Here is a 23,615-nt window from a genome sequence, read left to right as displayed (position 1 = left end):
GTACTCTTCCTACCTTTATAGTATATGTGAATACATAATCTACAGTGCACTTTTTTCGTACGGAGTACCATATGTATCGAAAGAGTCCAGTTATCCTGTTATCCTGACATACAGTGTCAGGTCTGGATGTGAGAAGCCCAAGTTCAGATTCTTGTGCCAATAGTAACTCTTCCTTTCTAGAGCAAATAGCAGCTGCGTGTGTATGTATGTGTGACTTTGACTTAAATGAGTGTGTGGGAAAGGGTTTAGATCCCTTTGCCCCATGTTATGGTCCCAATTCATATTGAGTTCCCTGCAGCTGCTGTTATAAAAAGAAAGATTGAACTACACTGATGTTTTGAACATCATTTGTAGTTTGACTGGTAGTTTTGGGTAAGTCAATATGCCTCAACCGTGTGAACCTCACCAGGATCTTTTGAGAATAAAATGAAATAATTCTTCATGAACTACCCTGAGCTTCCTAGGGAAAAGGTGGGATACAAAAGTTTCAAAAGTATATCCAGGGAGTAGGCAAAGTGCATGGGGTGTGGAGGGGATGCTGTGTTTGAATATTATTCAACAGGTAGCCACCTAAAGGCACAGTGGGGAAATAATTTGCCTAGGGAGCAAGAGGTTGCTGGTTCGAATCCCTGCTGGTATGTTTCCCAGACTATGGGAAATGTACACACTCTTTGCAGTAATATTGGTCAAATTTCTTGTTTCTTGTCTTCAAGGCATCATTTGAAGAACTATGGAACTGGTAGATATTATTGACCAAAGACAATAGTGGGAAACAAAAAATAAATATGTGTACCATTAGCCTGTGACAGCTCCGGGAGTTAACTGGTTCGTGCACTCCCAGGAGGCGGGGCAGGGGGCCTTACCTTTAAGGGGCAAGGAGGGTGCCGTACATGCCCCATTGCTTTTCCGCTGCTGGTGCTCTCCCCAAAAGTGTTGGTGCAGCGTACCTGCTTGCAGCCCCGGTGAACATCGTACCAGAAGTGGCCAATGCGCGCATGTGCCATGCACACGCGCATCGGCCACTTCTGGTACAACGTTTATCAGGGCTGCAAGCAGGTATGTTGCAGCCCCAGACCAACACTTTTGGGGAGAGTGCTAGTGGGGGAAAGCGGCAAGGCAGGTAGGGGCACCTTCCCTCACCCTTAAAGGACCCCCCCTACCTCTGAACTGACCCGAAAGCCAGATTTCTGAACTGGTTCGGCACTCCAGAAAAGGAACACCGAACCAATTCTTGCACATCCCTACTCTGTGGTAAATTTAAAAGTGTGCCATCAAGTCGTTTTTGACTCCTGGTGATCACAGAGCCCTGTGGTTGTCTTTGATAGAATACAGGAGGGTTTATTTTATTTATTTATTTTACATTTTATATCCTGCTCTTCCTCCAAGCAGCCCAGAGTGGTGTACTACATACTTAGGTTTCTCCTCACAACAACCCTGTGAAGTTGGTTAGGCTAAGAGAAGTGACTGACCCAGAATCACCCAGCAAGTATCATGGCTGAATGGGGATTTGAACTCGGGTCTTTCCAGTTCTAGTCCAGCACTCTAACCACTATACCATTCTGACTCTCTCATTGCTTCCTCCCGCTCAGTATGAGAAGATTCCTTTCAGCATCTTCCTATATTTCTGCTGCTCAATATAGGTGTTTCCCATAGTCTGGGAAACGTATTGCTTTTAAATCTCTGAAAAGCTATCATGTATACACAGACAGCAGTTTCTCTGATCTCCATAACCCTTACTCTCATACTAATTTCTTAAGCTAGATTTCTATAGCTTGGTGATATGATAAGGAGGTTATTGCATTTCATTTTGGGTTGAAGGAGGAAATGTCATTGTCTGTGTGGTCAGATTGTATAGTAAAATTTTTGAAGTGGCAGCAGGTTTGATACAAGAATTGTAGGATGTTATTACAAGCTTCTGCATATGGTTTGTTTAGTAAATACAAATACGTAATTTCTTGGCTTTTTGGTGGGTTGCTGGTAGGTGATATTCATATGGTGAGATGAGCTAGTGTTAGGAGATGAAAGGGTTCCAATATCTGCAGTATTTAGATTGTAATATCTTTTGTCTGAGAACATGCAATTTTGTTCCTCGCTAGAATTGTCAATCGCTGTTTAGAATGTGATTGCAGAAGTGTCATGGCCATCTGTTGGGTAATGTCTGTAAAACACTAGTAAAATGTGCTACCCCCACCCATCTTCAGTGTCATTTTATGAACTTCTAAAAGTTTGATTTTATTTTTTATTAAATTTCCATATGTTATTTAGAAACTGAGTAGTCCTGTACCATTGAAAAGGTAGGAGAACTCATGAAGCCTTTTCTGTGTAAAAGTGGTAGACACAAGCAAGGTTGCCACCTTCTTTTGCAGCAGTGCTCTGCTGATTTTTGAATCTTCTTCATTTTCCAATTAAAAAAAACAAAATTATTGGAAAGATGCATGTTCCCCTGTTCAGCACTGAAGCACACATCTTTCCAATTTTATTGTTATTTAAAAGGATCAACAGACCTCATTCCTGTGCAGCACTGCTCACTCTTTCCTCATTTTATTGATTCTCCCTAACAATTTTATTGATTGTTTTAATTTAAATTTTATATACAGTATGTTTTAAATGCATTAATTTTTTTGGTTTGGTTTGTTGTTGTAGACCACCTAAAGATTTGGTAGTGGGCGGTATATAAATGTGCTAAATAAATAAATAAAATAAATAAATAAATCACAGCAAGGTCAACTCCATCTGTTATGTACGAATGGATACCATGCTGTTGCTTTTTCATCAGGATTTGTGTGATATTACCCAAATATGTAATGTAGTTGGGGGTTGTGTTGTTAACTGATAGTTTGGTTAAGTCATAATACAGACCGCCTGGTAAGGAAGAGACTACTTCCCGCCTCTCCTCCAAATCAGATAGTTTTGGAGCAAGATTTAAGGAGGCTGTTAGTGTTAAATGCCTGTGATTACTTTGTAGAGCTTGAATCAAACAAACTACATTAATATTTTAAGATATGCAAAACATGGACACATATTTATTAGATAGTATAAATAATTACATGCTTATAGGAGGAACTAGTGCACAACTTACTGTGGAAATGCAAACCTGAAGAGTTGTGATAAATGAGCAGTTGACAGAGGTTTTTCTTCTTCACTGCTGAAATATTGAGGTGAGTGAGAAAAATACTTCCTCCCATGATTAGAAATTGAGAGTTTTCATGCTGAAGGAGTAAAAAAAGCTGTGTAATTAGGGAAAATTATCAGTAAGATAGATATTGGAAAGATAGATCTGGATGCATAACTTATATGTTCTTGAATCAGAAATAGATGAACATAAGAACAGCCCTGCTGGATCAGGCCCAAAGCCTGTAGTCCAGCATCCTGTTTCACACAGTAGCCCACTAGATGTCACAACATTGGCCCTCATGATGCCGAGTACAGATATTTACCTCTGCCACCCTCCTTTCATAAATGAATTATTCCAGTGAAGGCAGATGCAGATATGGCACCAACTAGTTATGTTAGAAAGTGACTTTATTTTGTATTTGTTTAAGTTATTATGTTAGTAGAGACTTTAAACTGTATGTCTGTGAATTAGTGAGGCTGGATAAGGTTGGGGTGTGCTGAGCATCACCAAGGGTCTCTTCTTACTGAAAGCTGAAATTATAAATTTGTAAACTTTGTCTCTCTCCTCTGCCCCTCCCTTTCTCCCTTTCTGACATGTCTGTTAGACTTTGAACAGAATATTATGGGTAAGAAAGGTGCCAGGGCTTATCTCTGAAATTTTGGGGGGCTTCTTGTGGGTGAGAGTGTTGAATTTTCTTGTATATCTGTATTTGTGATTTAGGATATTCTTGCTGTGTTGGTCTCTCAGAATGGGAGATTAACAGCCGAAGCCTGACCATATCAACTTGGAAGTAAGTCTAGTTAATTTCAGTGGGACATGCTTCCTAGTAAGTGTACTTAGGATTTCAACCATAAAATATATTTAGATGGTGGGCTAACTTTTCTTGGTGGTGGCATGAACAACCCATGGCTCAATCACTGAGAACATCATTTGCATGCAGAAGGTTCCAGATTCAATCCCTGGTATCTTTTAAGTAAACTATCACAGGTAACGTGGTTGGTGCAGACCACTTCTGAGACCTTGGAAAGCCACCATCTGACATTGGGGTGGAGGGACCAGTGGCCTGACAGTACAAGGCAGCTTCATATGTTCCATATTTTGCCATGAAAAAAAGCTTGTTAATCTATGGAAATGTATTTAATTGTAGTGCAGCCTACTTAAAGAGTGAGGAAGACAGTAGAGCATTTAGAATGCAATGAGACTTTCAACTTTCAAGTCCCTGTTGTTTTAATGAGGGGAGATTTAAGTATGTATCTAATTATGGGATTTTTTGGTTATTTATTAGGTAGTTTTACACCTGTGATTACTATAATTCTGTACTTTTGTGATCGAGAGTAATCTTGAACAGACTTGAATATTCAACAAGTTTGAATGTTCAAAATCAGTGTGGTGTCTTATATAATCTGAACATTGGCTTTTGGTACCGAAGCATTTCATTTTTAATTTCAATCCAGAAGGGGTTTGAGGGCTTCTTTATGTGAGATGGTTCCACCGACATAAAAGGACTTTGTATCATTGCAGATGCCACATCCTGATCATTTTTGAGGTATAGGCATGATGCCTGAGCATCTTGGCAAGGGGAAATAGTTTCTTACTCAGTCAAGATAATCGCCATAGCTTTCGCCCCTGTAGGAGTGCTTTTGAAACTGTACTTGTACTGGTGCATAAGAGAAAAACCTCATGTTGAAACTGAGAATCCCATGTGAAATGCTTAAAGAAGATTGTGAGTAGGATACTATTTGTCTCCTGCTCATAGATTCTGCCTGAAAAAGCCACATGGACGACTTATTCCAGTGTAATATTAATGTGTGCTGGATGTATACGCACAACCTTCTGTGTCCAGGGAATAAAGCATCAATACCACCCTGAGCCACTTTAGGAAGGGTGGTAAATAAATAAATGTCCTATGCAGACTTGCTCTCTCTTTGTTGCTGTTTCTACCGCTACTGGCTGCTTATCCAAATATGTATTCTGTTCCTTCTCTTCCAGCAGCAACATCATTTCTTTGATTCCAGCTCCAGTTCAAGTTGCCTGAGACATTTCATTATTCAGCTTGGTATAGTTCCCCTTTTTAAAATTAAATTTAGTAGTTCCCTCTTTTGTAAAAATCTCAGTTTGGTGTGCCAAAAACATTGTGTCACAGAGACTAGTGTGTGATGAAATCCCTCAGAAGGGTGTTCTCACTTTACACCTCACTACAAAATTGTACTACATAAGTTTGAGAGTGTATTTCTGTTAGTTTATTCGGTTCCAATACAGATCTAGATCATTGAGAACTATTTGAAAAATGAAAAGAACAGTTTGAGATAATTGCATGAAAAATCTTGCTTACAATGGTTTATCCATTGATGTTTCTTGAAAGGTTTTTTGACTGGGATCCAAGGTAGGAACATGTCTGCATAGTTTTGCATGTTGTTTTCGCCATAATAGTTCTAATGCCAAAGAGACATGCTATCAGTTTAAAAGTGGCTTGTTTTTTTAGCAATGACAATGTTCTGGCTGTGTATCAATTCCTCCCCCCCCCCGGGATGTGCTCAGAACGGGTGGGGGGATAACTTTAAGGGCGGGGGAGGATGCACTTCCCCCTCGCACCGCATTTCCCAGCTGGCGCTCCATTTCCTAAAAGTCTGTTGGGGAGGGAGCATACCTCCCTGCTGCCCCGTTGCCACCTTTACCAGATGTAACCAGATGTGCCTGCGCATGTCAGGTGCGCAGGCACATTGAGTGCTTCTGGTTACATCCGGTAAAGGGAGCAACGGGGTGGCAGAGAGGTATGCTCCCACCCCAACAGACTTTTAGGAAATCGAGCGCCAGTGGGGGAAATGTGGCAGGAGGGGGTGTAACTCCTCCTGCCATCGAACCTTTGAGCTGGCCAATGTTCAAACCTGGCCTTTTCTCACAAGCCGCGAGAATGGGCTACCCGGTTTTGGGGGAGGAAGCCCAAAAATGCTTTCCCCACAGACTATTGTTCTGCCATCCTTGTGCAGGCAGATCACCTGCCCGGATGAGCACCAGCTGCTGCCGGCATCTCTGAGGGTCAGGGTGCTAGGACGCACCAACCCGTGTTGCCTCACCCACTGGAGCTCCAATAATGTACCGCGTGAGTTCATGGTGCATTATGGGTATCCCCCTCCCCTCCCTGAGTCTGCCAGACAAGTCTGCACATGAGCAGAAAAACGGGGTTAGGAGAGCCCTCACTCTCCTAGCCCCGTTTTGAGTCTCCGTAAGCGGGTTTGCCGCTGTGATGCCACCGGGATCAGTTCCGGTCCTGGTGGTTCATGTGCGTGTGCAAAACTTGGCTGGGCTCCCTTAGCCCAGTTTTGCACGTGTGTGTGAATAGCCTCAGTGATTGGTGCAAAATCACCGAGAGAGCTTATATGAATGGAGATCCCAGGTCCTAAGGACTTCACCATATTGGCTGAAACTGAGATGCACCTAGGTACCTTTGGGTCTTTGAAGGATCAAAATGTGTGTGTGGATGTGTGTGTGCATGTTCGTACATGGGTAGCAGCAGAGTGAGGAAATATCTTTTCCCAGTAAAGTCATGATCAGATTTTGCCAGGAGAGTTTATGTAATAACTATCTTACCTTGGCTGTTGGTGTCTATAGTATTGAGGGGTGTGAGGAGAAACATTAAAAACTGGCAATGGAGACAGTAGGTGAGTTGAAAAACAAATAAAGATTTATTAAGAAACTAAATATCCTGTACTGAGAGCCTTTGAAAAATATACACAAACAGGCATTAGCCTTCAACAACTGAACAGTTCTAAGTGACTTAACTGAACAAGAGAGACTTACAGGCAAACCTTGTCAGTTGCGGACCTGGCATCTGCAGTTTCATATATCCATGGCTGGGTAATTGCCACCCGACCTCAGTATATGTGAAAAAAGTCTGGCAATTAAAGGGTTAAAACTCTTGTATCCTCAAGTCAGGGATGGACAGAAATGACCTTCGAAGTCATTCCTGCCCACCATTTTGAGGGCAAGAGCAACTCTGGGGTTCGTTTTTGTGGGGTGGGGGATGGAAAAATGTGATTTTTGTGGAGGGAAACCATAATTTTGGACTTTTAGGGGCATTGCTGGACAGTTAGACACACAGAGGACGGTAGGGCACACCCTCCCCCTCCAATTTTCTCCACTGACAGTCCTTTTTGCCCCTTTTTTCACTGCTCCATGAACCTAACTCCCCAATTCCCATTGCTCTAATGCCCCATTATCCATGGTTTCACTACCCCCCCACCCCCCTGGAACGGAATCCCCGCGGATAACAGGCTTATATTGTATTAACAAAACTCCTCATGCCTCTAGTAGGCAGAAGTGGTTACTGCGGTGCTAAGAGCAATGCTTTAGAATTCTTACTTCTAACATGTAGAACTGTTGTAGTGCAATGCTGAAGAACCAATAGTGATTCTTCATTCTTAAAAATCATTGAAAAGTGAAGTTTCAGCTCAGACCTATCTGTAAGCTATATCTGATCATGACCGCCCCGCCCCCCTGCACACCCTTTGTGTGTAATGGGGATATTGTGTAACCACTGTATTTACTTTCAGGCACATTTCATAAATTTGAGGTATGCAATTGCAGCTGCTGTCAGTTCTTTACATAAAAGTGATGTTTTCTGTAGCCTAATTCATACATGCATGCATAATTCAATACATGTACAGTAAGTCATTTCCATGTTGCATATTATGCACATGTGATAATATACTGTTCAGTACCTTATACTTATACAGATGATGATGGTATGTTTCCCCCCTGTGCTGGAGCTCATCAGAATGGGTTGTGGATTGAGCATGCTCAAGATAGGGCCGGATCATGTGATACTAGTTTCCTGTTGCCAGGAGGCACCATATCCCCAGTTCCGGTCCTGTCTTGCTCAAGGTCAAAGGTCTTCCCTTCTTCCTCCACAAGTGTCTTCCCTTCTTCCTCCACCCCTTCTGCCACAGTTCCCCACCCATGTTTCGTAAAGTCATGCTAGCAGAATGGGAAAGATCCGCCTCCTCTAAGCGAGAGGGGGTCTGCCCCAAGGAACATTATTCTCTTCCGCAAGATGTTACGCCACTTCTGGCGGTTCCTTACATTGACACCCTTGTGGCACACCTCATATCTGGCTCTATTCTGAATCCTGAGGGACAGGAACAACTCAAAATAATTGAGGATAAAGAGTGTGATCTACTCCTCAGAAAAGCTCATGAGACCTCTGCCACCAGTGTTCCCTCTAAGGCATGCGCACATGCCTGCGCCCACAAGTCTTTTTTATATCCACTCAGTTAATTTTAGATCCCGCTCAGGTTGAATCAGGAAGGCCCCATACTGAATGCATGTGTGCACACACTGCATTGATACTCATTCACCTCCAATGCACCCTACAACAAAAAACAATGACTCATACCCTGAGGCAGGCTCTTAGAGTTCACCACCACATGGATGTCCACCACCTAAGACCAATGGGTGCCAGACATAATCTACAGGGGCTATTCTCTCAACCTCATACGTGCCCCACGAGACCACTACATCCAGAAACCCAGGCAAACACCCCTCCAAATGACTCATGCCATTCAACATACTGTAAATTTGGGCCATCAAACAGTAATATAGACAGAAACATGTCTAGGCGTCTACTCTATCTTATTTCTTGTGCCCAAGAAAGACGGCTCCTGGAGAGCGGCCTGGCCCACAGGAGGTTTTCAGGTTTTTGTATGATCAGAAACAGGACCAATACTGAGCACTCTTGTTTGGCCTATCATCAGCTCCTCAGATCTTTACAGAGGTCATGGTGATATTAATTGCACACCTCCACCTCCAGGGTACTCACATACACCCATTATCTTCAGAGCAGCCTCCTTCCATCAAGCCCAAAGAGATGTAAACAGGACTCTCCAGTGCCTAGTTGACTATAGCTTCATAGCAAATCGGGAGAAGAGCCATCTCCATCCAACACAGTCCCTTCCGCACCTGGGAGCATTATTCCAACACTGTTCAAGCATTGGTCTCCCTTACCCAGGAATGGAAAGATAAAATATCAACTCTCATCACACCTCTCCTACACCAAAGGAAGATGGACCTGATGGCCTTGGCCACTATACTAGGATCCATGGTGGCCTGCGTGGTGTGTTCCATGGTCCAGGTGGCACTCACGCCCCCTCCACTGACTGCTCCTTCCCTATCAGGAATTGATCATGGCAGGTGTACACAAATAGATAAACATCCCTCTCAGGGTGCGCCAGACATTCTGTTGGTGGATCTCTCCAGCAATCCACAAAGGCCTCCCTCTGTAGTGACCACAGACTCCAGCCTCACCAGTTGCGTCCACTGCTTGAACTAATGTGCCCAGGAACACTGGTCTCCCGAGGAGTCATGCCGAAACATCAACTGGCTAGAGCTCCGGTCTGCCAGACTGCCCTCCCACAGTTTTGCCATCTTCTGCAGGAATGCCACGTCCTAATCCGCATGGACATCACCACCAAGTCCCATGTCAGTCATCAGGAAGGCACCAGATCTTGGTCCTTGATGACAGAATCCGATCTCCTCTTCCAGTGGGCAGAAAGCCATCTAGCTTCAGTCACAGCAGAACACCTTAGTGGGGCCAACAACGTTCAAGTATGCTGGCTCAGCCTGTGCACGATGGACCCAGCAGAATGGAGCCTCCACCCGGATGTCTTCCACCAGCTGATGTCATGCCTGGGCCAGCAAGAGGTGGACCTATTCACGTCCCCAACGAACCATATTCTCCCACACTTCTTCAGGTTTCAGTTTTCCCTGGCAGAAATGACCGATGCCCTCACGGCTCCCTGGCCACAGGCCCTACTCTATGCCTTTCCTCTGACAGCCGTCCTCCAAATAATTCTCAGAAAGCTTATAATAGAACAAGCAGCTCCTCACTGGCCCTGTAGACCCTGGTTCTCTGAACTTCTATCTCTGTTGGTCCACCTGCTCTGGCAACTCCCCCTCCAAAAGGACTTCCTCTCACAAAGGTCGCCTCCTTCACCTGGCCCTGGAGGCTCCAACTCTCCGCCTGGAGGTTGAGCGTGCAGAGTTAAATGCTCAGGGCTATGCCCCGCCTCCTCAGTCCAAGATACTATTCTGGCCTCTAGATACCCGGCTACCAATTGCATTTACCAGGCCACATGGGCAGCCTTCTCTCGATGAGCACATAGAAAACACACTGACCCTATCTTGGTGGGAGTTCCCGAGGTCCTGGCTTTCCTCCAGTCTAGGCTTCAGTTGCAGCTCTGCCCTAGCACCCTGAAACATCCTGGCGTCAGTTTTGGACCTATCCTCTCCTGGGTGGTCCACACTTTACCCACACATTACAGGATTCCTCAAGGGGACATCCAATCTGCCCCTCTCCTGTTCACAGGTTCTCATCGTGGAGTCTGAACAAGGTCCTGAACTAACTCACCCAACCACCCTTTGAGCCCTTGTCCTCTGCCTCCCTCAAGGACCTATCCTACAAGATGATGGTTCTGGTAGCCATCATGTCGGCTCGTAGAGTATCCGAACTGGGGTGCCTTCTCAGTTTGGAAAGAGTTCTGCATCTCAGACTGTAGTCGTGAAGCTTGACTCTACCTTCATTCCTAAAGTTAAGTCTTCTTTCACTGCTCTCAGGATGTAGTGCTACCCTCCTTCTGTCTGTTACCATCCCATTCTAGGGAAATTTCATGGCACACCCTTGACGCCTGCAGGGCTCTGCACGTCTATATCTGTTGTGCCAGAGAATTCAGCAAATTGTGACTCTCTCTTAGTTTCATTCCAATCCTCTTCACTAGGCTCCAATGTCTCCAAAGGTGCTCTAGATGGATCAGGCCTTGCATCCTCCTGACTTATGAAACCCTTAATTTGCCAGTCCCTTCTGGGATTACAGTGCATTCCACTCGCAGCACAGCTACCTTGGTGGCCTTTTTGGCACACACCCCTCTGACAGATATCTGTAAAGCTGTTACATGCTCTCCTGTTACTACCTTCATTTAGCACTAGCAATTTTCAGCCCGTTAGATAAACGGGCGCTAGTAGACCACCCCCGCCCCCCCGAGTGCGGCCGCCAGCGGGCCCAGTCCTTCCCAGTCCGCCCCGCCACCTTCGGCCTCCCCTTTCTGGCTTCCCCCGCTGCCTCGGCCGTACCTATAGCTCCGCCGCCACCTCGCCCATACTCCCTTGGCGGCGGCCGCCGCCATCGGGGGCCAGTCGGCCAGCTGCCGCTGCCTCACCCGCACTTGTGCCGCCGCCATCGGGGCCAGTCGCCCGCCACGGCCACCGCCGCTTCACCCGCATTCTCGCTGGCGGCCGCCGCCGCCATCGGGGCCAGTCGCCCCGCCGCGGCCACTGCCACCTCTGGCCGAGGCCGTGGCTCCCCTGCCGCCTCGCCAGCACTCTTTTCTCGTTGGCGGTGGCCGCTTCTCCTAGGCCGCCGCTTCCCCTGTTCCAACATGGCCGCCCGTGTCTGGGCGGCCGTGTCTTTTTGGGCCGATCTGGGCATGCGCGGAGCGCATGCCCAGATCGGCCCAAAAAGACACGGGCAGCACGGCCGCACGCCGAAGGCTTTTATGGTATAGGATTACAAATTAGCCTTCTCCTCTCACCCCAAGCAGCTTTTGGCTGTCGGGTCTTACAACAGGTAGTCTAGAGTATACAACCTTCCCAACCCCTTTCTCAGATCTCTTGGGCATGTCCCATTTTGATGAGCTCCAGCACAGGGGAAAAAGGAAGGGTTCTCTTTACTGTGAAGGGTTCTTTTTCCCTGTGATTGAAAATCATCAGGCCCACCCACGGATGTATAAGTGGTTTTTCTGGTTTGGGAAGTCTACCGTTTTTGGGGTGGAAACAGGTCTCAGGGTACTAAAGTGTTAGTATATACCTCTGTGTTCTCTCTCTTGTTTGTATTTTTCTGGTTGTTAACATGTTGCCTTCTTAGGCTGTATGTTTCTACATATGCCACACTCTACGCTACAGTCCCTGAAGTAGGGCTATGGTGCCTCCTGGCAACAGGAAACTAGTATCACGTGATCCGGCCCTGTCTTGAACATGCTCAGTTCACAACCCATTCTGATGAGCTCCAATCACAGGGGAAAAGAACCCTTCACGATAAGTCTAATGTTCTTTTCTCAAGCAGGTGGGTCAGCCCATGCCAGCAGGCTTGATGCCAGTATGTCAACATCTTTTGAGTGCATGTGAGCCATGAAGACAATGACTAGGAAGTTTGTAGTCTTCCTTCCTGACTTGGGGTGTGGTTTATTTAATGTGGATCAGTGCCCTGTGACATTGACATTAATGGGAACTGCTTGGAAAACCGCTAAGAGCCATTCTGTCCTGTGATTGAATGGCTTCTTACATATCATGCCAAAAGGAAGCTTTGTGAAAAAAGAAACCTACTGATTTAAATATCAGAGTTGTTTCTTTTCAAGTAGTCACATGGAGACAGCAGGTGCTATCTAACCAGTCTTTCCTAGCTGGGAAGCATTTGATAGACTTAACATATATTGTTAGGTAACCAGAAGCTAATGTGTATACTCACACAAGGTTGTGTGTAACTAACACTCTGCCTTGTTAACCTCTTCCAGCTTGTGCTAGATTTACTGTGTGTGGTTTAGGCACAAGATCACTGGTTTAGGTACAAGATTGAGTCTTCATATAAATCCATGAAATCTTTGGGTCTTCATGCCCACAGTTCTTCAGAAACCACTGAAGTATATATATCTAGACTTGAGGCAAAATATAATAATTCCATTAACATAATAAAAAAGAGACGCAAGCTTTTGGGTGGTATAGAAATATGTTAAATAAACAAAATTTAAAAATGGAAGGAAATGAGGTGCTCTAGTCCATTATGAAAATGTGTGTGAGTGTGGACTTTTGTAATAGATAATAATAATAGGCTCAATCCAGCCACAGTTGAGCAGTTTCCTATTTGCTTCAATGGGAAGCTTAGAGCACATGTTTAACTTGCCCATTGAAGTCAACCAGACTAACTTTGGCGAGAGTAGGCACATTTTGTTCATAATCAGCACCTTCAGAAAGTAAAAGTTCTATGAATGAGCACACATTAGAGTTGCCAACTTTGAGTACTGAGGGCAGGCCTTCAGTGCTTCTAATAGTTGCATGATGAGCAAAAAGGTAAGTGGAACTTTTCATGCACCATTTCCATGCTGGGGAAAGCTTCACAAAGTAAATGATTACCTGTCAATGCAGTTGTTGAAGGCACTGGAATTCTGGCAGAAAAAAAAGGTTAGCTAAAACACTGTGGTATTCAAATTTTGCAGGAAGAGAGGAAAATATTTATTTGGACAAATGTGGATAATGCCTGTACAGCACCTAGCATTGTAAAGCAATAATAAATTTAATTTACTTAATGTTTAACAGTTTTTTCTGTGAAGAACCTCCACCTATCCTGGCTGAAAGAGGGGCCTCAGAGGTATCCTGATTAAATGGATCTAGGGTTGAGATAGAGGAATGGAAATGAGTAGTTTGGAGAGGTTGGGCCTATATGGAATTCTTCTTGCCTTTCTTGACTTCCCAGAAGCAGAGATGGAAAAACGGCAAGAGTTTTATTTTATTTTATTTTATTTTATTTTATTTTTATTATTTTATATAATGGTATAAATGATATGAATTTCTGGTATGATATGAATTTCAAGGCCGTATTAACGAACGATATTCTACTCAGTAAAGAGCAAGAACATATTATTTATTTATTTATTGATTGATTTGATTTGATTTGATTTGATTTGATTTGATTTAATTTAAAATATTTATACCCCGCCCCTCCAGTGCACTACTGCTCAGGGCGGCTCACAATAAGGTAGATACAAGACACAATAAAAGTAATAAAATTAACCAGGTTGTACAAACAAGTTAAAAGTCAGGTTAAAACTACACACATTATTAGGTTCAAATTAAAAGTTATTTTAAAAGCTAAGAACTGAAAATTATAAAAAGCTAAAGAACCTACCAGATAAAACCAAAAATGGAGCATTAAATGGAGCATTAAAAACTCTCCTTAAAAAGGTGTGTTTTAAGTTGTTTTTTTAAAAACACTGAGGGAGGGAGCATTGCGAATATCTTCAGGGAGGGTGCTCCAAAGCTGAGGGGCCACAACTGAAAAGGCCCCGGCTCTAGTCCCTGCCAACCATATCTCTGTTAATGGCGGGGCCATGAGCAGGGCTTGAGACGATGAGCAGAGGGCCCTGGCAGATTCATATGGGCGAATGAGGTCTGACAGGTACCCCAGCCCCAAGCTGTGTAGAGCTTTAGAGGTCAATACCAGCACCTTGAATCTAGCCCGGAAGTGGACCGTTGATTACCTTGGTGCCTAAATATATGATAAGTATTTGAATGGTTTTCCGGTCCTTTTCCCAGGCTCTGGTCATTGGTTCTTCGACATGGTCTCTGACTTTTACACTAATGGGCTATGCGCCTGTGCAGAGACCTCGTCGGAGCCTAACAAGTTCAATTCTCCTGCTTTGGGCAGAAACTCCAACCCCAGCTACTATATGTGGCTGCGCCACTCCTCATTCCCTCAGTCTTTCATCGTCCACGCTTCAGTGAACATTGTAGATTCTCCAACTTGACGAGTAGGATCGGTCTATCCCCTTGTTGTTTTTCTCCCTGCTTTTCCTTTCTCTTCCTTTATTTTTTTATTTTTTCGCATAGTAGCAGTTTTTTCTTGGCATTTTGCTTTTTTACGGGCCTTTCCCTTCTTCGGAGCTCCGGTCCTGGCTGGGCTGGGCGTTTATGCCAGGCATGATGAACTTGTGTTCGGTGTGACTCTAAGATCCCTTTCCCCGATACTCATACCGATTGTCTCTTGAGCCTGGGGGAATCCCACATAGTTGAGACCTGTCTTCACTGTCAGAAGTTTACGAAGCAGGCTTGTAAGAGTAGGGCTTCTTGCCTGTGCGCAGCCCTGTGGGATCTGGCTCTCCGTTCGTCGGAAGCCTTATCGTTGAAGCAATCCGTGAAAATGGCTTCATCGGTGACATCGGAGAGTTTGGTGTCTGCTCCTGTAGAGGCCGAAAATCCGGGCACAATACCGAAATCAACACTTCCTGCTTTTATTCCGTCGATGACTTTGAATGAACTGGCACTCTCAGAAGACCTTTCTAAGCGTTCTGTGCCCATGGTACTGAAATTGTCCTTGATCCTGGTGGTTTCAGGACCCAGGAGGAGGGGGAGGAGGAAGAGGAAGAAGAAGGAGGAAGAGGAGGGGCATTGTGATTTGCTGGCAGGTTAACATCTCCCTCCTATACCAAAGAAAAAGGCGGCCTTGTCAGTTTCCATGTCGGAGTTCCCTGTGGCCAAGAAACCAAAGGTGGATGCGGATCACCCTACACCAAAGTCCTTGGTCTCGGCTAGGCCTTGCTCGCCTGTGGTGGAGGACTTGTTGAACTTGGTCCCTGCTCGGGTTCGTTCAAGTATTTATTTATTTATTCAATTTTTATACCGCCCTTCCAAAATTGGCTCAGGGTGGTTTACAAGAAAACAAAGACAGTTAAAAACAATCAACAATTAAAATGATAGAATACCATAAAACATCAAACAATAAAACAATGTAAAAATCCTGAAAAACAGGTACAATTAAAATCCTTTAAAACAATTTAAAAAGCCTGGAAGGCCAGGCCAAACAGATAGGTCTTAAGGGCTCTCCTAAAAACCAATAAAGAATTCAAATTATGGATTTCTGCAGGGAGTGCATACCACAGTCCAGGAACGGCTACAAAGAAGGCCCACCTCTGAGTCGCCATCAAACATACTGGTGGTAACTGGAGACGGACCTCTTCAAATGACCTTAATGTGCGGTGGGGATCATGCAGAAGAAGGTTCTCTCTAAGGTAAACTGGGCCTAAACCGTTCAGGGCTTTAAAGGTAATAACCAGCACTATGTATTTTGCCCGGAAATATATTGGCAGCCAGTGCAACTGTTTCAAAACAGGCATAATGTTTTGAGTCAACCTTGAGCCCCTGGTGGCGCAGTGGTAAAACTGCCGCCCTGTAACCAGAAGGTTACAAGTTCGATCCTGACCAGGGGCTCAAGGTTGACTCAGCCTTCCATCCTTCCGAGGTCGGTAAAATGAGTACCCAGAATGTTGGGGGCAATATGCTACATCATTGTAAACTGCTTAGAGAGCTCCGGCTATAGAGCGGTATATAAATGTAAGTGCTATTGCTATTGCTATAATATGGTCTCTCTGAGTTGCCTTGGAGACCAGTCTGGCTGTCGCATTTTGAACTAACTGAAGTTTCCTAACTATGTACAAAGGCAGCCCCACGTAGAGCTCATCACAGTAGTCAAGCCTGGAGGTTACCAGCTGGTGCACCACTGTTTTGAGGTCATCCTTTTCAAGGAATGGGCACAGCTGTTGAATCAGCCAAAGCTGATAGAAAGTACTCCTGGCCATGGCCTCCACCTGAGATACCAGAGTGAGGCCTGAGTCCAGGAGTACTCCCAAGCTGTGTACCTGCTCCTTCTGGGGGAGTGTAACCCCATACAGCACAGGGAGATCTAATTCACCCCTCAGATTCTGAACCCCTACAATGAGCACCTCTGTCTTGCTTGGATTCAGCTTCAATTTGTTACCCCTCATCCAGCCCATTACTAACTGTAGGCAGGCATCTAGGAAATGAACACCATTTCCTGATGATACAGATGAAAAAGAGAAGTAGATTTGGGTATCATCAGTATACTGATAACACCCCGCACCAAAACTCCTGATGACCTCACCCAGCAGTTTCATGTAGATATTAAAAAGCATTGGTGACAGAATGGAGCCTTGGGGGACTCCATATAACAGCTCCCTTTTTGAGGAGAAACTGTCACCAAGCTCCACCATCTGGAATCTTCCCAAGAGATAGGAGCGGAATCACTGCAAAGCAGTGCCTCCTATGCCCAGCTCCACCAGGCAACCCAGAAGGATACCTCCAAGAGATCCAAGAGAACTAACAGAGTCATACTCCCTCTGTTGATTCCCCGGTAAAGGTCATCTATCAGGCCGAAGGCTGTCATCCAAGGCTGTCTCAGCCCCTAGCCCATTCTAAAGCCAGTTTGAAATGGGTCTAGATAATTAGTTTCCTCCAAAACCGCCTGGAGCTGGTCAGCCTCCACCCTCTCAATCACCTTGCCCAACCAAGGGAGATTGGAGATTGGCCTATAACTATCCATCGCTGTGGGATCCAGGCTTCTTAAAAAGAGGTCTAACTATTGCCTCCTTCAAACATGGAGGCACCCTACCCTCCCTCAGTGATGCATTTATGATATTAACTAGGCCCTCTTCAACAATCTCCCTGCTAGATCAAAGCAGCCAGGTCAGACAAGGGTCCAGAGAACAAGTGGTAGGTTGCACCGCCCCAAGCAGCCTGTCCACATCCTCAGGAGTCACAGATTGAAACTGATCCAACTGATCCAACCCAGCACTGCAAGAGGGATTGCTGGACACCATGGACCCTGCAGAAATAGTGGAGTCCAAGCCAGCCCGAATGCAGGAGATTTTGTCCGCAAAGAACCCACCAAAAGCGTCACAGCAGAGCACCTCCAGGAACTGATTTGAAACAGAAGGAGCAGAAATTACACTCCTCATGACCCAGGATAGCTCTACCGGACGTGAACCCACGGACGCAATGCGCGCTGACCAAAATCCATTTTTTGCTGCACGCACTGTCACCGCATAAGCCTTCAAATGGGTCCTATGCTGCTTCTGTCAGATTCGAGCTGAATTCTCCTCCCCTTGTGTTCCAGTCGCAAGTTGAGAATGTTCTGAGTAGTGAACGTTCTGTGGCATCGGATGAACCTCGTTTTGCTTCATCGGACGGAGAGGCATATTCCCCTAGGCATAATTTGCCACCTTGGAGGTGCCAGGAGCGCATCCCTCTTAGGGGCCGCAGTGCTCGTTGGGACTCAGAAGAGTGCCGTCAGATTACAGGCAGGGCCGGGCCTAGGACTGTCATCAGTTTGCTTACTCAGATTGGTAACGAGCAGTAGAACACTGCTCTCCCTTGATGGTGGTTGAGCTGTCCTATAACGCTTGGCACCGGGACTCTGGATCATATGGTCAATATCAGGTAGACTATCATTTGGACCATTCTGATTATGGTAGGCCCCGATATGGCTCTAGGTACATGGAAGGCCGCATTCCTGCTCTCCACGATTCTCCCCTTGGGGTCAAGCTGAGAGACACGAACCGCCTCCTTTGGCTTATTCGCTACAGCAGGCTGCTGTTCTGATCCAGGTGTTGCCAGCAGAAATGCCAGCTTCAGTACCAGACGATCCGGTTGGCAAAGCAGTCTCCCCTACCAGTTCGGCACCCTTGGCTCAGGACTCTCTGGCTCCTTCTGAGTCGGAATATGAAAGTGATACGAGCTCTCAGGAGTCGGAATGTGCTTCCCGAGGGTCGTCTCCACTCTATATACGGTCAGATTAGAAGCCGGTCTACCTGTCAGAGGACCTTAAAAAATACTTGGCTTATGTGGCACGCATGGCTTGGCCCTCGGGGTCAGCCTCGGTACCCAGCAAAAAGGGGAACTGGATCCATTGTTTAGCCTGATCAATTCTGAGGCCAAGGTACCGGCAGCTCTACCCCTAATTCAGCTTTACTGGGGGTCATGAAGGATCATTGGAAGAAACCGGCGACCCTTTCTCAGCCTAATAGGCGCCTAGAAAATTTTTATAGAGTGCAGTTGCAGGATGATACGGCCTTTCTAAAAAATAATCCTGCACCTAATTCAGTCGTCGTAGAGGTGTCTCTGCAGCGAACCAAAAGTCATGGCCAGTCAGTGCCGAGTGCCAGAGAGGGCAGAAAATTGGACTCCTTTGGGAGAAGACTATACTCAGCATCTGCCTTCCACTTGAGGGTGGCTAACTATCAGGCATATAATGCCCGATATAACCACTTTTTGTAGGAAAAGGTAGGTCCATTCTTGGATTTCCTGCCACAGGTTAAGAGAGATCCGGCCAAGGCATTCCTCAGAGAGGTTATTCAAGTGGCTAAGTAGGAACTCTACTCGGCCAGGCACTCAGTGGAGTGTGCGGCCAAGGTGATGGCAATGTCTGTGGCACTTAGATGGCATGCTTGACTACAGCTGTCTGGACTGAACTACAAGGCCCGTGCTAGGGTTGAGGACCTACTTTTTGAGGGCTCTAGCCTGTTTGCAGAGCAGACAAATGATATGCTTCAGAAAGTTCAGAAGTTGAAGAGCATGGTGCATTCGATGTCGTCCTCAAATACCAAGCCACAGAAAACTTCCTGGTGGTTGCTGTATCAACCACAAAAGAACCCCTCTCAACAGCAGTCTCCATCTGAACGTTCCTTTCGTGGCAACAAGTTCCAGCAGAGATACAAGTCAGGCCTCCAGCTGAGTAAGCAGTTCTTTCAGAAACAGCGCCCAAGTACTTTCCAAAAGAAACAATGACTCGGGGCGCTTCTGGACTCGCCTGGCTGCATTTTTGGCGAGCTGGGACAGAGTGACTACAGACCAATGGGTCCTTACGATCATACAGTTGGGCTATGCCCCCCAGTTCTGCGGTACACCACCCATGTCTGGGGAACCGATATTCGACACGACAATGGAAAAGGTCTTCCTTCCAGACGCCTGCATTTCTACGCTCAGGAGACTGGCCATAGATTTCTTGGCCGACGGCCAACAGACTGTGCGCTCGGTATAGTACCTATTGGGTCACATGGCGACCACTACTTATGTACTGCCCCAAGCACGCCTTCGAATGTGCATAATTCAAAGGTGGTTTTTGGACATGTTCGATCCCCTTTGGGATCTGGGCCATCTAGAGAGCATGCCCCCTCAAGGAGTACGGGCGACATCAGAGTGGTGACTGAGGTTCGACACCTGAACGTTGGTGCTCCCTTCCAGCTCCCTGATCCCGATGGGTGATCACCATAGATGCTCAGAGCTCGGTTGGGGGGCGCACCTGGAAGGGTTTCGCCTGAGTGGACATTGGTTCCTTAGGGAGAGGACCCACCACATCAATTATTTGGAGCTGTTGGCCATTTTCAACACTCTCAAGGGCTTTTTGCCCATGATTGGGGGTTGCTCCGTGACGATACAGACAATACGATGGCAAAAGCCTACATCAATCGACAGGGCGGCACGTCTTCAAGGAGCCTTCTGTGCCTATCTCTGGACCTTTGGCAATGGTGCGTGGCACATTCGGTGTCGCCTTAGGTGATTCATATACAAGGACACCTTGAGCAGGATGAAGGTGGTCTCCCATAAGTGGGCAGTGGACCGAGGAGTTCACAGGGACATATTTGTAAAATGGGGAGTCCCGACCCTGGACCTGTTCGCTTCCCAGCAAAATGCTCAATGTGCCTTGTATTGCTCCAGGGGAGGGGAAGGCGAGGGCTCTCTAGGCAATGCCTTCATCCTTTCCGGACAGGCCCTCTTCTGTATGTGTTTCCCCTGTTTCCCCTCATTCCGAGGGTCCTGTGCAAACTGAGGGTGGATTGGGCCAGGCCCATCCTGATAACCCTGTGGTGGCCCAGGAGGCCTTGGTTTCTGGTCCTGAGGTGCTTGGTGGTGGAGTGGGTGTGCCTGACAGCCCTACCAGACCTGCTGTCGTGGGAGAGGGGATGGGTGCTCCACCTGGATGTTCAGTCCCTTCACCTGACGGCATGGAAGGTCCTGCCGACTTTCCGCTGAGACTTACGGAAGTTTTGGTTGCTGTCAGGAAGCAGTCCACGTGAAAGGCCTATGATCACAAATGGACTCGTTTCTGTTCATTCACTTCACTGCATGAGTTTGATGCATTTAATCCATCTGTACAAGATATATGTAATTATCTGTTATCCCTTAAGGAGTCTAAAACTTTCATCCCTTAACGTATATTTGGCTGCCATTGTGGCACACCCCCCCCCACCCCCCGAACTAGGCTTCATGGTTTAAGGACCCGGTGGTAAAAGGTTTCCTGAATGGTTTGTCACACATGTTTCCAGTCGATTCTGTCATGTCCCCAGCTTTGGATCTGTCTGTGGTTTTGGCCAGTTTGCTACGGCCTCCCTTTGAGCCTTTGGCTTCAATTGATCTGTGTCTCCTGACATGGAAGGTCGCTTTTTTGTTGGCTGTTACATACACCAAGAGGATAAGTGAGTTGAGGGTCCTGAGGGTTGACCAACCATACCTTCAGTTCCACAAGGACAAGGTCGTACTCAGGCCAGATGTTCAGTTCCTGCCCAAAGTGGTTTCTATGTTCCACCGCTCATCCCCGTTCACTTTCCCAGTGTTTTTTCTGAATCCTTCCTCGGATGCGGAGAGGAGGTTGCATCGTTTGGACATTCAAAGGGCGTTATCCTTCTATGTCCAGCGGTCTGCTGAATGGAGAAAAACTCCTTCCTTGTTCGTTCTGTACGATGGGCCACATAAGGGTCTCCAAGTTTTGGCACAGTTCATGTCTAGATGGATAGTTTCCACAGTTGAACTCTGCTATCAATTGGCTCATAAGTAGTTGTCTGCAACCATTAAGGTGTACTCAGTTAGCTCCTTGGTGGCCTCTGTTACCTTTGATCGTGCAGTCCCGTTGGACATTTTATGTCAGGCAGCTACCTGGGCTTCGCCCCACTCGTTTTATCTGTCATTATGCTCTTGATGTCAGGGCATGGAATGATGCTGTATTTGGCAGGAGTGTCCTACAGTCGCTTTTCAGTTGAGGTGTTTGTTCCAAATAAATGATTCTGGCAGATTGCATCTTGTTTCTGTCTTCCCTCCTCCTTGGGTGCTAGCTGTTATGATCCCATTAGTGTAAATGACAGAGACTATGTTGAAGAACTACAGGTTACTCACCTGTAACGTTGGTTCTTCTAGTGGTCATCTGTCCTTTTACACACCCTCCCGTCCTGCCCGTGGGGTTCACTGAAGCTGGACTCCGTGACTGAGGGGATGAGGAGTGGTGCAGCTGCATATAGTGGCTGGGGGCAAGGTTCCCGTCCAAAGCAGGAGAATTTAACTTGTTAGGTTCCGATGAGGTCTCTGTGTAGGCGCATAGCCCATTAGTGTAAAAGAACAGATGACCACTAGAAGAACCAACGTTACAGGTGAGTAACCTGTTGTTCTGTTTTTAATGGGTTACTGGATGAGTAAGCGAGTTTGTAGTCCAGATCCATTAAAGGAGAAGGCAGTATCGATAAAGCTCAGAATTGTGTGTATACAGGCCCAGTTTTGTTTCACAGTTTTGTTTCATAGTGGCATACAAATCTTGCCATTTTGAAAAGGCTTGGGTAGAAGACCAATCCTTTGAGCTAGTTAGTTATCTGCTCAGTTCCATTGACAGTTCAGAGTTTTGAGGAGAACTGCTTCTGTTACTGGACAGTAGTGATGGCTTTTGAGAGGGACAACAAACACAGAATAAACTTCCTAAAATCTTTTTTGCTTTGTTCTACAGTGTTGGATATTTGTCATGTTTTCTCGATGTACCATTTATCTTCAGAGTGCATAATGAGTTCTGCAAGGAAGGAATGTCTGTGAAGTCCAGGAGGTCTCTCATCCTACTAGCACCAGAGGAAACAGTTGTGAGAAAAAGAGTGGAATTTCTTGTTCATATCAAGTGCCCTTTGAATTATGTTTAACTTCCTGCATCCTATTGGCTCCAGGATACAGATTTTCAAACAGAGCTTGATTAATCATCTCTGTGTGTGGAGGAGTTCATCTTCTAAAGCAGTTGTTCCTTGCTGTCACTTTAGTGGCCTTTGTATGCACTGTCTTTTGCTTTGTACTTTGAAGTCACCAATAGCAAAATCTATCAATTAATCAATAAGATAATAGCCGTTACAATCCAAACATAGGTGGAACCAAAAGGGAGCAATTAAGTAGCTCTGGGAAATGATGCAGCTTTGGAATGAGAAAACTCCCCACTCAGCCTCTCCCAATTTCTGGCTAGTAGCAACTTCTAAAAAAACAACCACTCCACAAAGCACACTTCCATTTGCCAAGCAGCACATCTTCTAGCACTCCAGATATTTAGAAATAATTTGCTCACCTCCTTGCTACCAACTCCTTGTCCTGTTTAAATATATTTATTCAAAGACAGCCCATCTATCATCTGCAAAATGAGGTTGAAACCAGTTTACACAGGTACCTACAGTAGATGTCAAAATGTCTGCCTGCAGAACCTCTTCAGTAAGTAACCAATTAACATTTTGGCTCCAAAGCCAGCACCAGATCGATATATCATACATATCTCTCCCAGGTCTGTGGTTTTCTCTGTTATTACAAAAACTAGTGTTCTCTTTTCTCGAATAGAGAAGCTGCTCTTCTCTCTTAGTACTTGCTTCCAGAGCTGTCATTTGCCGGGGGATGGGGTGACCCATAGAACTCAGGCCCCTAGTGAATGACTCAGAGACCCAAATCTCTCTCTCCCCACCCGCAAATTTTATGTTGCTTTTATTAGTGATATAAGTAAAAACAGAAAAGGTTACATCTCTGAGAGTCATACATGATTACAAGCAAGAACATATCCATCTTTAAAACCTCCTCAATATGGGAGATACAGATAGTAATTGTGTGTGTG

General features: G+C 45.8%; 1 protein-coding gene and 1 long non-coding RNA gene across 10 annotated transcripts in view; both read left to right on the top strand.

The window, feature by feature from the left end:
* DAGLA (diacylglycerol lipase alpha) overlaps positions 1 to 23,615 on the top strand; it is a 202,119-nt gene that overhangs the window by 5,438 nt on the left and 173,066 nt on the right. The window lies entirely within an intron of this gene.
* Positions 2,946 to 22,733, top strand: LOC128330787 (uncharacterized). The gene is made up of 4 exons (XR_008310258.1): positions 2,946 to 3,158; positions 3,836 to 3,905; positions 5,105 to 5,171; positions 22,491 to 22,733. It is a non-coding gene; the product is annotated as an uncharacterized LOC128330787 (long non-coding RNA).

The sequence above is a fragment of the Hemicordylus capensis genome, chromosome 1 (genome assembly GCF_027244095.1).
Source record: "Hemicordylus capensis ecotype Gifberg chromosome 1, rHemCap1.1.pri, whole genome shotgun sequence".
NCBI classification, from domain to species: Eukaryota; Metazoa; Chordata; class Lepidosauria; order Squamata; family Cordylidae; genus Hemicordylus; species Hemicordylus capensis.
Note: the sequence above shows the minus strand (reverse complement) of the source record. Positions and strands in the feature narration are given on the sequence as shown.